Source organism: Ursus arctos, unplaced genomic scaffold (assembly GCF_023065955.2).
Source record: "Ursus arctos isolate Adak ecotype North America unplaced genomic scaffold, UrsArc2.0 scaffold_21, whole genome shotgun sequence".
NCBI lineage: Eukaryota > Metazoa > Chordata > Mammalia > Carnivora > Ursidae > Ursus > Ursus arctos.
Window position 1 is genome coordinate 10,745,403 of NW_026622886.1, and position 15,700 is coordinate 10,761,102.

A 15,700-nucleotide genomic window follows, 5' to 3' on the forward strand; every position below is an offset into this window, starting at 1 on the left:
GAAGGAACAGAAAAGGACATTAGACTTCACAGAATATACTGGGTTTTATAGTTTGGCTTTGGAATCATGTAAATATCTTGCCTACTTAAAAACAAAAAGACCAAGGGAAAGAAAATCCCCTGCCCCCAAATTGAAAACAAACTGAAATAACTGAACTTAACTATACATCAAGTTTACAGCAGCACAACACAGAAAAGAACTATTTTAGGTGACTTTAAAACACAATATTTGGACAGTACAGCCTTAGTGAGATATGTAATGGCAATGACAATGACTACACACCCACATAGAAATTTTAAAATGTATCCAATCCTCTTAATTTTTAGTAACACTATCAGTATGGTTATTTTGAAACTGCTATAAGCATATTCTTGGATAAAGCAAATAAGTAATTATATTAATATCATTCGCAGCTCAGATTTTTTTGTTCCAAGAAGAGAAATAAAAGTAAAATCCTCCTGTAATTTTAAATTTAACTTTGTAATATCTGTATAAATTCATGACTTCTTTTTCTGTTTCTGAAAAACCACTTATCCTTGAGCTTGGTCCACTGGAAGGTCTGGAAATAATAACAAGCCACTGTAACAAGCATCCCTGAGCTGGGTCGTGCCTGCTAAATACCTTTCCTCACTTAAAGGAACAGAGCTTCTCATACAAATGGCTGATGTCAAGTCTGGGTCAGGGAGTATACACCTGGGATATCTGCAGTGCCAGAAAGCAAGGAAGCTCTGAGACAATTGGGGTCATGGCAACAAAAAGAATCTGGAATCTGAGATTCCCACTAGGCAAAGCTGGCAAAGTCTGGCTCTGCCAGTCATTCTGACATCTCTGAAAGTATGACCAACCAGATTTTGTGTGCCTCCAAATTATTGCATTAGGAAGTGCACAGTGCCACCGAGTAAGTTTTCTTGTAAACAAAACAAAACAAAAAGGGAAAAAAGAAAGGAAGAAAGAAAAGAAAAAGGAAGAAACCTTTTCCTAAATCAAGTCCCCAGTTCTAACTACCGTTTTACGGGATATACGAGGACTAGAATAAGTAAAACCACTCAAGGAAGCGATCAGCCAAATCTAGAATGTGGGAAATCCTGCAGGATAAATATCTGCCTTATTCAACAGGAAAACAATATGAAAAGAAGGTGAAGGGGCGCCTGCGTGGCTCAGTCGTTAAGCGGCTGCCTTCGGCTCAGGGCGTGATCCCGGTGTTCTGGGATTGAGCCCGGCATTGGGCTCCTTGCTCCACCAGGAACCTGCTTCTTCCTCTCCCACTCCCCCTGCTTGTGTTCCCTCTCTTCGCTGGCTGTCTCTCTCTCTATCAAATAAATAAATAAAATCTTTTTTTTTTTTTAAGTGAGAAGGCATATAAATATAAATAGAAATGTAAGAAACTCTGGTTGACTTCCATGTATGTTATGGTTGTTATAATGCAGTACCCTATTGCTGATTGGGTGTTACAACATAACTTCTCCAAGAAATTGGAAATAAGATTGCCAACCAAAAGTTAAAATGTAAATAAAGCTAACCGATTTGGGTCATGGGCCCACTTTTGGACTAGCTGAAACAAGGAGAATGGGATTACCCTGATTGGTTTAGGCCAGTCAGGGCCACGACTCTAGCTGGAGGGGGTGGGTAGGGGGAGGTGAATATCATCCAGATGACAGAGCTTCTGTGGTAGGGAGAGGCAGTCAAGAAAATTAGGGGGACACCTACGCTGTCTACTATAGTCAATAATACTTGGGATATATTATTTTGAGGTTTTTCTAAAAGGTAATTTTTATTCTTTCAGGCTTACTTTTTAACTTCAGCAGACTAACCAAACTGATCATTTTTGCTGGTAACTTTTCAAATTGCTATTATCTGGTTCCCAGGTCCTCAGGAACAATTACCTACTTAATTTAATTACCCAGTTTGGTAAATCAAAACTATTTTATCTCTAGAGGCATATACGTTTAATGCTGAAAATTATGGTGTAATTATATTGCAAATAATTTACTTTGGTTAGGCTCTTAATCTATTTTAATCCTATGGATACAATTAAATGTGTCAAAGAAATGCTTTATTTTCTAGCAGCGTAAAATTTTTACTCGGGGGTTGGGAGTAAAGGGAGAGCACAATTTTATTTCCAGGAGACTAGTATTCTGAAGAGTAGCTATCTTAAACTGGAGTTAACTTAATTCTCTGCCTCATCTGCTGGAATTTTTAAATTAATTTTTAGGGGTTGAATTTTGTATATAGTACAAGGCATCATTTCTCCTTCAAAATTCCATCCATAAATGGCATGGCATAAATAAGACCTGTGCTAAATTCTGTTAAATATCAATAAATCAGGAGGAATATCATAGTATTTTAATAAAGGGTGAAAATGTGCATACAGGTGGGGGTGGGGAGCCATTTCATTTTACATATTTCATTAGTTTTTGGTGAAAAGTGTTTTTACATCTTAACCAGTTTTAAGTTATTTTCATAATTAAATTCTTTTAATTCTTTAACTCTTAATTCTGCTGGATCATGTTTCTAGGATCTTGGAAACACGGATCTTGCACTAACAAAAGCAGGATCTTGCTCTAGCAAAATGGTGTGTCCAAGACTAGGTTGCTGGCATTTCCCTAAAAGTATTTAAAAGATTATACAGGGCACCTGGGTGGCTCAGTCAGTTAAGCGTCTGCCTTTAGCTCAGGTCATGATCCCAGGGTCCTCGGATCCAGTCCTACGTCAGGCTCCCTGCTCAGCAGGGAGCCTGCTTCTCCCTCTACCCCTCCCCGCTGCTTGTGATCTCTCTCTCTCAAATAAATAAATGAATGAAATCTTTAAAAAAATAGATCTATACATAATGAGGTCAGTAACTAAGCATTCTAATTATACTATTTCACGGGATAATAGGCATACAATCTGGTAGATACAATCAGAAGAGGGACTACAAACAGACAAGAGTTAAATCATGGGAGAGGACTTGAAGGAAAACTTTTTTTTTTTCACATTGGTAAACTGTGTACAGTTTGCCCTGTTCCCCTTTTCTCATCCTACACTACCTCTTTTATCTACCTCATGTTAAGAACGTTTTGCAAGTTTACCGTTCTGATTACAAACTGTTACAGGGCTCCAAACTGTTATTTGGAACAGAGAAGTCTCTATTAATTTAAAATGAATACTTTCAAGTTCACAAAGCTGTCTTCCTTTGAAGCTGCCAAACTGACCACCTACGCACTGGCTGTAAGTCCTTTATTTCCTTCGTAAGGAATACAGGAGAGGTGACTACAGGGAATCAAAGCAGACCCAGCATATTTTTGGATGGCTTTTCCCTCTGCACTGGTGGGATGCTACCAAGTAGATTCCTAGATCCCTGTCCCCCCATCTCCATCTTTTGTCACTTTTTATTTTGATAGAATTTTGGATTTATGGACAAGTGGCAACAGTAGTATAACTCCTATATACCTTTTACCCAGATTCAAAAATGGATACATTTTGCCCCATTTTCTTTTTGCTTTATCTTAGTCTTTTCTCTCTCCCCACCCACACACCCACACAATTTTTTTTAATAATTTGAGAGCAAATTGCAGCCTTTGTGTCTGTTTATCCCTCAATACTTTGGCACAGACATCCTAAGTACAAGAATATTTTTTGACATAACCAGAGGGCAATGAACAAAATCAGAAAATTTGACATGAATATTGCACTATTATGTAATCTACTATTTGTATTCAAATTTTAACTGTCTCAATAATGTCCTTTATAATTTTTCCTTCCGGTCCAGGGTCTCAAACAGGATCATGCACTGCATTCAGTCCTGTCAAATCAATCTGTGACTGTTTCTCTCGTCATTTTTTGTCTTTCATTACTTTGACATCTTTGAAGAAGGTAGACCAGAGATTTTGTAGAATGGCTCTCAATTTGGGTCTACCTTCTGTTTCCCCACGATTAGACTCGGATTGTATATTTTTGCCAAGAAGTGATATTAGGTCCTGCTCAGTGATATGTGGAGCACATGATGTGAATTTGTCTCACTACTGGTAACCTTAACTTCGATCACTTGGCGAAGGTGGTGTCTGTTAAACTTCCTCACTGTAAAATTACTAGTTGTGCCTTTTCAGTTAACTAGTATTTGTGGGGAGATATGTAAACATACTGTCTCATTAAACTTTCACTCCTTTTCTACTTCTTTCATTCGTATCCTATGTATTAGTTGATATTGTACTTTGAGAAAGAGCTTTCTCTTCTCCCGTCTTCTTATTTATGTAGTTTTGACTCATGGATTTTTATTCTGTTTAATGGGTTTTAATCCATTACTGTATCACTTATTTTGATACTAAAATTGTCCCCAGTGAGAGACCTTTCAGTCTGCAAACCTATCCTTTTTAGATGTTACCATCATTCTTTGAGTACTGCCTTAGTTTCTGGTCCAATCATTTCAGGTTCCTTTTGTACTTTTCCTGCCCCAGTCCTGGAATTAGTCTTTTCTCCAAGGAGCACTGGTTCCTTTTAATGTTGAGAATGGTATTTAGAGAGCGAGATCTAGATGTTAGGTGTGCTAATTGCTACAGATGTGCTCTAGCTTTTAGGTTCTGTCACTGTAGAGGCCATGTAATCTCCTAATGTAGGATTCCTTCTGTATCTGCTGAGCCAACTCTCTAGTGGGTGTCAGGACCACGTCTTGCATAGCCTTTAGATCCAATTCAATCTGCTGCAGAGTCCATATGGTGAAAGTGACTGTTTTCCCAGTCCTAGACTGGGCTTGGGTAATCACATAATTACCCCTGATACAAGGAAGCCTGGCTCACTGCTGGATGGAAGAAGGCTTCTCAAAACCATTTATGTAGATGCCACAGAGAAGGGACTCAGAGAGGTTCATGTCATCAAAGTTGTCAACAATCTGATTCTAGTTACTCTTATGACATCTTTGGGCTCCATCCCACCAGGGCCATTGTCTCTCGATTGGAAATCCTGACTCACAGATATGATCCTCAGAAACTAGACTATGAGCAATTTTCTACACTCTTTTTGGGGGGTGTGGGTATATGAGCATCCATTCAAGAAAATGGTTACAAATACTGAGTTTTGCTTGGTTCTTAAACCAGACAGTATCAGCAAGGCCAAATCTTCATCCCTAGAAGAGTAGTCAATGTACAGATGTCCCTGAAAAAGAGCTCGGCCCTCAGCATCCCAGTATTGCAAAAGCCTGTCTGCTAGCAAAAATCCATCAAGGTCAGGTTAAAGAAGCTAGAACAATGCAATATAGAACGAAAATTTTAAAATAAATTAATAATTCTGTTGAGAGTGGAACCAGAATGGAAAACCAAAAAGCCAGTAGCACTAAAAGTAAAGGATGGCAAATCAAAATGTATCCATTCACTCATTTCAGGAACAAAATAATTGAGTATCCATTCAGGCTGACAACAGTGTGCTAGCCTGAGTTATAGAGGCTGTGCTGACAATCTAGTAGGAACATGGACAAATAAGTAAACAGTTTCTGTCCATAACTTATCTTTTAAGTTTTATCATCATGCTCATCACTGGGTGTCATGGAAGCAGAGAGACCCTTAAGTCCACCTAGTGGGTGTGGACCCAGGAAGGTGTACGGGAGACTGGAGTGTCCTCCTTAATGAGAACAGGAAGTTCAAAGCCCACAGTTGAGGAACAACAAGAACTTCATGAGTAGTCAAGGACAGCAGACCTCTGCTCCCTCAGGGGTACATTCTAAAGACACCAGGGACAGGGAACCCTTGAGACATCACCATGTTTGTGGAGAGAAACTCTCAACAGGCACCACTCAACAAGGTGCTCTAAAGGAAATATAAACATCAGACTGAACTTCTTTCAATTCCTTAAAATCCCCTCCCCACCTTTTTTGTAAAAGCACCTAGGACGAACCTCTACCTGGAATACTCTCTCCTTCGTTTCCTACCCCACCTCCTAAAATTTCGGTTAGTGGCTAGGGAACCTTTAGACTGCAGCTTAAAATCACTTCCTCTTATAAGTCTTCCCTGTTTCTCCCTGACCTCTAAACTTTGGAAGATGCTTCTGCTTTGTACAGCTACAGCCTCCTCAGACTTTCCCTGTCGTAGCTCTAGATTTCGTGGTCATCGTTCGCATAGTTGTCGGCCTTCCCTGACAGACGACGCCGTGGTAACCTCTAGCGTCCACAGCGGTGGATTCTGAAGTCTGCGGTAGAGCAATACCTCAGTCCCTCATCTATAACACAGGCAGAACAGGACGTGCCTTAGAGAGTTGTTGCGAGCACTGAAGGCGTTCATCCAGACCGGGCGCTTAGAACAGTAGATCCTCACAGAGGTTCGCATACCAGCTCCTGACTCTTCTCATCATCAACCATTTCGGCAAATGGCAACTCCAGTCTTCTGACTGCTTGAGCCAAAACCTTTGGAGGCATCCTTAACTGCCTTTCTCTTTCTCTTTTTCTCTTAGCCCTCATTCATTCCATTAGTAAACCCTGCCTGTCAGCCCTCCTCTCAAATGATCCAGAGTGCAGCATATACTTACCACTTCCTCTATGACCGCCCTGGCCTGGGCCACCATCACTCTCATCCTGGATTTTTTTTTTTTTTTTAAAGATTTTATTTATTTATTTGTCAGAGAGAGAGCAAGAGCACAAGCAGGGGGAGTGGCAGGCAGAGGGAGAAGCAGGCTCCCCACTGCGCAAGGAGCCCAATGCAGGACTCAATCTCAGGACCCCTGGGATCAAGACCTGAGCCTAAGGTAGACCCTTAACTGACTGAGCCGCCCAGGCGTCCCCCTCTCACCTGGATTATTGAAACAGCATCCTTACTGGTCTTCCTGCTTCCACCCTTGCCTCCTCACTCAGCTCTCCATAGTCATACCATCGAAACCCAGGTCACAGTGGGCCATTTCTCTGCCTAGACCCTTTCAGTGGTTCCTGCCTCACTCAGAGTGAAAGCCAAAGGTCTTACAAAGGCCTACAAGCCTCGTGGCCTGCCTCCAGCTACTTCTCATTCCAGCCACACGGGACTCCTTGCTGTTTCTTGAACACCTCATACACACTTCTGCCTCAGGACCTTTGTGCTTGCTGTACCTCCTGCAGATAGCATAATTGATCCCTCACTCCTTTCTGCTCAAACCAGCAAGACCACTGTAGATTTCCCTGTATAAGACTGTCTCCCCTCCTGTCTATAACCTGAACTCTCCAACTCTTTTTCCTGTTTCATTTATATGCATAGTAGTTATCGCCATATGGGATATATACATCTATCTACATATATACCTGTATATAGATATCTTTATTCGTATACATATACATGTCTGTCTTTCCCCACCTAAATGTAAACTCTGTAAGTCAGGCATCTGTTTATTGTGTTCACTGCTATATTCCCAGAGCATGAAAGAGCATGGTGTTTAATAAGTGCTCAATAAGTATTTGTAAATAAATGAATGACTATTGTTATTCGGTACACAGTAGTAGGTCCATGTAACTACTTACTGCATGAATGAACAAATGAACATTCCAGAGTTTCCCAGGGAGGGGACTGATAATGGAGGTGAAAGAAACAGGGACATGTATCCACACACATTTGCTGCATGGGCTGCATGTTCTTGGAAGCATGGTTTCTTTTATCATTGTTTAAAATGAGTATTTATATGGTTTGTATGACTACTTTTAAGCAGTTTGTACTTTTAAGTTTCTAAACCTCAGTGATCATCAGAATTACCCACAGAGGGGGCTCCTGGGTGGCTCAGTCCTTAAGCGTCTGCCTTTGGCCTAGGGCGTGATCCTGGGGTCCTGAGATAGAGTCCCACATCGGACTCCCTGCTCCGCTGGGAGCCTGCTTCTTCCTCTCCCACTCCCCCTGCTTGTGTTCCCTCTCTCACTGGCTGTCTCCCTCTCTCTGTCAAATAAATAAATAAAATCTTTAAAACAAAAAAAAGAAGAATTACCCACAGAGATTCTTATTCAATCGGTCTTATTTAATTGGGAATTTAAGTAAGTTTGACCAAGAATTTAACCCTTAGTTTCCTTATATGAAAAATGGGATTATAATACCATCCACACAGGGTGTAAAGGATTAAATAAAAATATTGTCTGTGGGGTGTCTCACATATAGTATCAGGTACCCTCTGCTTCTGCTCACTGCTCATTTTTTCTAAAGTTTAAAGGTTAAATTCTTACAAGTAAGTCATAGTCCTTGCTCTAAAAATTTAGGTTTGATTTCATCTTCAGTCCAGATCTCTACTTTGAGTTCCAGATTTATTTTGCAAATACATACTCAGCATCTTCACTGGGATGTCTCACAGAGACATCGAACCCAGTGTATCTAAAGCAACTCAAATTCTCCCCTTGAGACCTCCTCCTCCAGGTTCCCCATCTCAGGGAATGGGATGAGCTCATGCCAGAAACCTGGGAGTCACTTTTGGACACTTTTCTTTCCCTCACCTTTCCCAGGCAGTCAATGATCAGGTGCTTACAGATCTAATTCTGATCGATTTCCTTGATCCACCATCTTCCACTCTCCATTGCCTGCAGACCGGTCTTCAAACACCCTCTGCCGCTCCCTTCCTCACTGCAACCAGAAATGTCTTTAATACAAATTGGATCCTTGCAGACGGATCCTCTCCAACTCTTCAGTGGTTTCCTTTTGTTTTTAGGATTAAGTCCAAAGCTTTCCACATGGTCCTCAAGCCAAGTACCCATGTCTCCTTCAGCACTAGCCACCTCATTCCAGCCACAGGTGGAGTCCCTTCCTACCCAAGAGCCTTCAAACCTGCAGTTTCCACAGCAACAAGCGCACTCCCACCCCACCCCCTTCCCTTTGTTGTCAGACCTACTATTCCTTATTCTTCTAGGCTCAGATTAAATGTCACTTCCTCAAAGAGATCTTTTTTACCCCTAGAGCGAATAGACAGGTCCCTTTGTTACACACTCTCATAACTCCCAGGCTTTCTTCTAGCAATCATCACAGCAGTGATTAATACAGACCTTCAATTCTAAGCCACTTGCTTCCCATTTTAAGTTGCCAGCTGTCAGGCAGAAGAGGAAGTAGTAATGTGATCACTGCTGCCCGCACACATTAGGGTCTCATTTTTCTGAAAGGGGTGTCTCTTGACCCAATTCTACCTTGAGCTATTTTCAGAGTTGAAATTTAATTTGAATTTGGATTCCAACTTAAAGCTTAAAATTTCTAAAAAATACACACTATATTGTGGCATACAGAATGAGAGCACCCCATAAGTGGAGGGTTGCCCACCACACACCAACTAATGAAATTTAGGGCTGCCGAAACCACCGGCTCAGAATCAATCAGAAAAAAATGGTGGTAGATTTTCAAAACTGGGAGAGGGTGGTTTCTCTGAGTCAAACTTTGTGCAGAAGCCTTGAAAGACTGCGTGACCCAGGGGGAGGAACACTTATCTGGCTGGAATTTTACTTCTGGCAGACTTTTAAGAACAGCTATTTACCTTCCAGTGATAGTGATTCAAAACAGTAAGAACACAACCCACTTGGAAATACAGTCAAAACACTGTTTTTCCATACTCTTTGCAATTATCCTTTCATTCCCAATGGTGTTTAGGTTGTGAAGAACACCTGCATTTACCATTAAAAAAACATCACTGCAGATGGTCAAGACTGATACAGAAACACACGTCACCCAGAAGGTTAAGGTCAAAACTCAATCTGACTGCAAAGCACAGAAACAAGAAAAAACTGGATAAATGTATGCTCTGGTGTCCCTTAGCACCTGAAAAGCGGGTACTAAATCCCTGCTGTGAGAGAGTTGGTGGAAACTTTGCTCTGAGGAAAAGAGTGCCACTAGCGGTGTGATTTTTAAAATGGCAGTCTTTTCCGAGTCAGTGCCTGAGGACTGAAACCTTTGTTTTGGTCACTGGCATATCCCCCAGGCATAGGGCATTACCTGAGTCATACAAAAGGTGCTCAACAGTTGGGTAAGAGTTTTACGCTGCAAACTTGGGTCACTTTGACCTAGATTGTGGCGAACTTGAAAAGTCTTGGCATCCCAGCCATGTCTACTGCGCCCATGCACTTTGCTTCTACCCCTCTCTCCCACTGGGAAGGTGCTGGGAGAGGCCCACAGTCCCATCCCCTTACTGGTCCACCCCCTTCTCCCTCCGACCTCAGCCAGGCACGGCTCCTTCAGCGCTGCTCTGCGGAAAGGCAGGCACAGAGTTACAGACGCCTTGGTTTTCGTTCCAGCCTGCGAGAAGGAAACACGAACCCAACCACCAGGAGGCCCCTGGTCTGAGCACAGAAATCATGAGTCATAGATTTGGGGGTTCGGACCTAGGAACAGCTGGCGATGTGGATGGGCGTGGGTCTGCAGGGATGGAGGGGCTGCCGAAAGGCCACAGCCCCTCTTTCCCGGGTAGAGTTCCCTGGAGACTCCCCGTCCTCTCCTCCATCCCGTTCCCCCACCCGGCCCGCGGCTTTCAGGGTGCGGCCGGGGGTCGGGGAGGGGCGGTGCTCGCGCTCCAGGTCGCCGCCCCCGCGGCCACATCACCAGGCGCTCGCTTCCCCTCGGGCGGCGGCGCGGCTGCGCGTGCGCGGGGCGGCCGCGCGGGGGCGGGGAGCGAGCGGGCCGCGGGCGCCGGCTCTCGGGCTGTCAGCGCGGGGCCGGGAGGGCGCGAGGAGGCGAGCGAGCAGGAAGGAACCGCGGCCCGGGGCAGCCGCCGCCGCCGCGGGGAGACTAGGTGAATGCTCTTTCCATCCCCCGCCCCAGGTGCCTAGGTCGCGTCTGAGGAGGCGGGGTCCCCTCTCATCACACCGGCCGGCGCGGCCGCGCTCCGGGACAGGTGATAATGGAGGGGAAGTCTGGGCTTTGGCCGCGGCGCCGGCTTCGGGCGCATCCCAGGTGCTGGAAGGAGGTGGGGCGGGCCCGGGCTGGGACCCTGCGGCTGCGGAGCGGGAGGGCCGGGGCTGTGGGGAGCGGCCGCGCGTTCCTCCCGAGCCGCCGCGCCCCCTCCCCGCGGGGCTCCCGCGCCTACCCCGCCTCGAGCAGGACAGCAGGCGGCCCTGGGTGCCGGCCGCCGAGCCGGGCAGCTGCGGGTGGGCGGCCCCGGGCCCCGAACTCTGGGCCCAGCTCCGGGAGGGTGGCTGAATGACGGGTGGAAGGTGAGCTCGGATGGAGACGCCGCCAGGCGGGCTCGGGCACACCCCAGCCCCACCGCTTTGGGGCTCGGCGGTTGCTCCGTGTCACCGCCTTCTTTCATTCTTTTCTTTATGTCAGTGAAATGTATCTCAATGAAAAAAAACTCCAAACGTTCATCTACGTTAAGAGATTACGTTTTCGTCTGTAATTATGTATATTACCTTTACAAGTCTATTACACGTGTGTCATCTTTCTGGAAATGAACACTTGGTGGTGGTTTTTTTTTTTTAATTGAGATATACTGCACATACCATAAAATTCATCCTTTTAAAGTGTGGCTTTTACTACAGTCACAAAGTTTTGCAGCTGTCGCCACTATCCTGAACATTTTCAGCACCTCACAATGAAACCCCGTACCCATTAGCAGTGGTTCTCGTTTCTCCCTTACCCCACCCTCTGGCAACCGCTAATCTACTTTCTTTCTCTATGGATTTGCCTACTTTGGAAATGTCATATAAAAGGAATCCTACAATATGTGGCTTTTTGTGTCTGGCTTCACATACCAAAATGTTTTCAGGGTTCATCCATGTTGTAGGGTGTATCAGTACTTTATTCTTTTTTATGGCTGGATAATACTCCATTGTATTGGGGTACCATAATATCACATATTGTTTATCCATTCATCACCTGATGGACATGCAGGATGTTTCCACTTTTTTGGCCCTGATGAATAATGGCGCCATGAAGATTGTGTACAAGTTTTTATGTGGGCATATGCTTTCATTTCTCTTGGATGTCTGTGTGTTTAACTTTTTGTGAAACTGCCGAACTTTTGCATAGTACCAGCATCCTTGTACATTGCGGCCAAACACTGTATGAGGGTTCCAGTTTCTCCACATAGTCACCAACACTTGTGATCCTCTATTGGCTAGTTTTGGTTATAGCCATTCTAGTGGGTGTGAAGTGGTATTGATTTGCATTTACCTAAGGACTAACCATGTTGAGCATCTTTTTATGTGCTTATTGGCTATTTGTATAGCTTCTTTGGAGAAATGTCTGTTCAGATCCTTTGCACATATTTTAATTGGACTATTTGCCCTTTTTTCCCTTACATGTTGGGTATTTGTTTTTTAATCGTTGTATTATGTTGTTCATTTATGGAAAAGAATTTGGGTTTGGGGGCTATTACTAAAAAAAAGCCAACCAGCCTGATAGCAAGCAACATAATGCTTCTACTTGGGGAAAGCTGAGTGAGGGCCATTAATGTTTTTCAGAGTACCCTACCTGTCAATTCTTGGGCATTTTACCTCCTCTTTCCCTTTCTGATATCTTGAGAAAAGCCACAAAAAGTATGCTATGACCAGATTCAAGAGAGACCACACACAGTTGGTGTTTTCATATATTCGTTGCTTGGTTTGAAAAAAGTCCCAGTTATCACTTTAATTACAAATAATTTATTTTGATGGCTGGCTAAACAAACTACTAAAAAATGGCAAACATCAATTATTCAGTTAAAATTTCATTTGCTTAACTTCTCAGGCAAAGTGGAAGATCTTGTTTTCCTAAATTTTTGTAGTCTTTTATTACAGTTAGACTCATCTGTGGGTGGCAAATAAATATTTTTGATGGCGCTGAAGTTAAGAGCCACTTACAGCTGAATGAATGCAGCTATGCTTATTTCGTGGTTAATTTCTGAGTACACACAAATTCAGCCTTAGCCCTAGCTCTTTCATAGCAAAAACTACCGAAAAAGACATGACACCTGCCTCTCAGGAGTTCAAGCTCATTTTCCTATTCCTCTAATGTCACTGTCCAAAAATATACTTCCAAATTTCACAAATGTTATAGAAAATAAAATTAAAGATTTCCAGTGGAATTAATGGATAAGCAACCGATTAAAAGTGTGAAGATCAGTCCAATCCTGCTTTTCAACTACTAAATTATAAAACAATGGAAATGTTATTTAACTCTTTTATGCCTTATTGACTTTCTTAGTAGAATGAATAATTTCAGTATATAACCTGAGTGGGTTTTTCTTTTAGCTAATGGAATGATTATCAACATTTTGAAAATAATAACCTATCCATCCTAATAGTGATTGTTACTGACTCACCCAGTGGATATAAAAGTGTTCCATAGCTACGAGTGTTTTCCAAGTTGGCCTTCTTCACACCCTGGAGTTTCTTGGACTTATTGAGGACTGGAAGTCGAGGGCAGTGTAAAATGGGAACAATTTTGGGGACATGATCCCTGGGAAATGGTGGTCAGAGCAGACCTGCCTCCTTTATGGTGAACTTCTAGGCACCTCTCATCTTCTCTCTGAGATTACTGTAGTTACATTTCTATAGCTTAAGAGTAATGTGTGTGTGTGTGTTTTAAAATATATATAAAAAATAATAAAACATATGTATCTCCAGTAGGGTTCAAAGGCTAGGGCTGTCAGTCAGTTATTGTATAGTAATGTGAATGGATTTCATCAGATTGCTTTCCCCCTGATCAGCTACACTGAGGAGATGGGAATTTTGATTTGAGGAAGGATAGGAGAGGTAAGTAATATGGGATAATGTAACATTTTGGAGGTTTGACAAAACTTGCAGTATTTCCAAAAGTGTGGGTGTTGAAAATGGAGATTTTTGGATAGCCTGAAGGGTCTGGAAGACGAGAAAAGAAAAGCAAGAATGAGAATTTGGAAGGGAAGGTTGTAAGATATTAAGATAAATTCAATTTATTTAGACATTTTTGCCCAAGAGAAATTCTAAATAGGGAAAGGTGGAAGAACCTTCTTCATTCCATTCCTCTTCCCCTTTTCCCCACCTTGTGTCTCCCTTCTACTCTTCTCCTAGGACCCAGAACCAGACTGCAATAACTATCGTTCACGTGTAAGCTTTTCAGTGTGCTAATTATACCCCCTCTATCTCCAGATTCTGCTCAAATTGAGATCAGAGTCAAGAAACCAGATGACGATTAAAATACTGTTAAAATATAGTTTCATTGTGATTTCTGGTAAAGATGAATTGGAGAATTTAGTTTAGATCTGTGCTTACTCTGTTCCTTCTTAATTTACCTACCCAGAGGAAACTGTAGTGCTTAAAAAGCTGCAGGTCAGGTCTCCCCTGAAGGGAGGTAAAGTTCTGAATCAGGAAGTTGTCTTCCTAGGAGTTGGAATGGAAAGGAAAACTTTCCTTGAAGGCATCCAAGTGGGAGAGAGCCAGTGAGGGTTCGGGGGTGGGGCCTGTGTGGAATATTGACCTTTATCCCTGTCTTAACCCTTAGGCCAGTCACTTTCTCCAGGAATTGCTGCTGATGGGATAAAGAGAAAGAAAAGTGTCTCTTTAATCCGGTTTTCTCCTACTTAAGGGAGTGAAAGTCCTGTTGTCTTTGTAGAGAGGGAAACAAGCAGAGTCCTCTTATCAGTTAAGCGTGTAGTGTGTGTTTTGTAGGCTAGCCTAGGAACTTAATAATTTACAAAAGAGTAACTGAGAATTTGTTTTCCTTGGAAGTAGCTAAAACTCTGAACAATTTTTAAGTGGATAATCCTTTCATTGTGTGGTTTAATATATAGATTATTCAGTCTATATCCTAACTTTTTTACTCCTCAAATATTTTCCTGAGTGTCTAATACATAATAGGCACTAGTCTAGGCCCTTGGGATTCAGCAGTGAATGAGAATGGGTCCTTGCTTTCATGGAGTTTGCAGCCCACAAGGACAGCCAGTGCAAGAACAATCACAATGAAGTATAATAATAGAAAGTTTGGGGTGCTTTAGGACCACAGAGGAGGGGGAGCTCATCTGGGAGGGTCGAGGGAAGTAATGGTTAAGAGCTAAGGTCACAGGGTGGTTCAGTCGGTTAAGTGTCTGCCTTTGGCTCAGGTCAGGATCCCACGGTCCTGGTCCCTCAGGTCAAGTCCCACATCAGGCTCCTTGCTTGGCAGGGAGCCTGCTTCCCCCTCTGCCTGCTGCTCTCTCTGCTTGTGCTCTTTCTCTCTCTGACAAATAAATAAATAAAATCTTAAAACAAGACAAAACAAAAAAACAAAAAAAGCTAAGGTCACAAAGTAGAATAGGAAGTAGCCAGGTAAAAGGGAAGAGTGAGGATGAGCAAGAGTTTTAGGAAAAAAGAACATATGGAAAGGCCAAGAAGTGAGAGAGGCTGGTATACTAAAATAGTATTCAAACTGCAGGCACCTAGGCACTCACGAGTAGATTGTAAATTCAGTTGAGTGGATTGTGACCTGTATGTTTTAAAAAGAAATCAAATAAAAGAGCATGTCACACATAGTTACTAGATTGTGATATGTAAAGTTCAAAAATCTGTAATAAACAGAGGAAAAAAGCCCGGTGTGACAACAGCCAGAGGTCTTAGGTGGGTGGCAATGATGCTGATGAAGGATTTAGTTAGCCTTATTAAAGAATTTGCATTTATCTTAGAGGAAATGAGAAGCTACTGCAAGTTTCAATAAGGGCCTGATCAGATTAATATTTTCTAAAGATCCCTTTGGGTGCCCAGTCTTTCTCTATTTGAAGATAAACTACAAATTCCTTGGCCCTGTGTTGCAGGTATTCCAAAGTTGGTTCTAATCTATTTTTTCTAAAGAATACTTCCACTATTTTTGGTACTGGAACCTCCTATCTCATA

At 42.7% G+C, this 15,700-nt stretch overlaps 1 protein-coding gene across 2 annotated transcripts in view; it reads left to right on the forward strand.

The window, feature by feature from the left end:
• The first annotated feature begins 10,553 nt into the window (after positions 1-10,553).
• SLC41A2 (solute carrier family 41 member 2) overlaps positions 10,554-15,700 on the forward strand; it is a 107,618-nt gene continuing 102,471 nt past the window's right edge. The window contains exon 1 of one of the 2 annotated variants that reach the window (XM_044384473.3): positions 10,554-10,767. The gene's annotated coding sequence lies outside the window, so the exon portion shown is untranslated. The remainder of the gene's footprint in view (positions 10,768-15,700) is intronic. The other variant, XM_026499766.4, reaches the window with a different exon arrangement.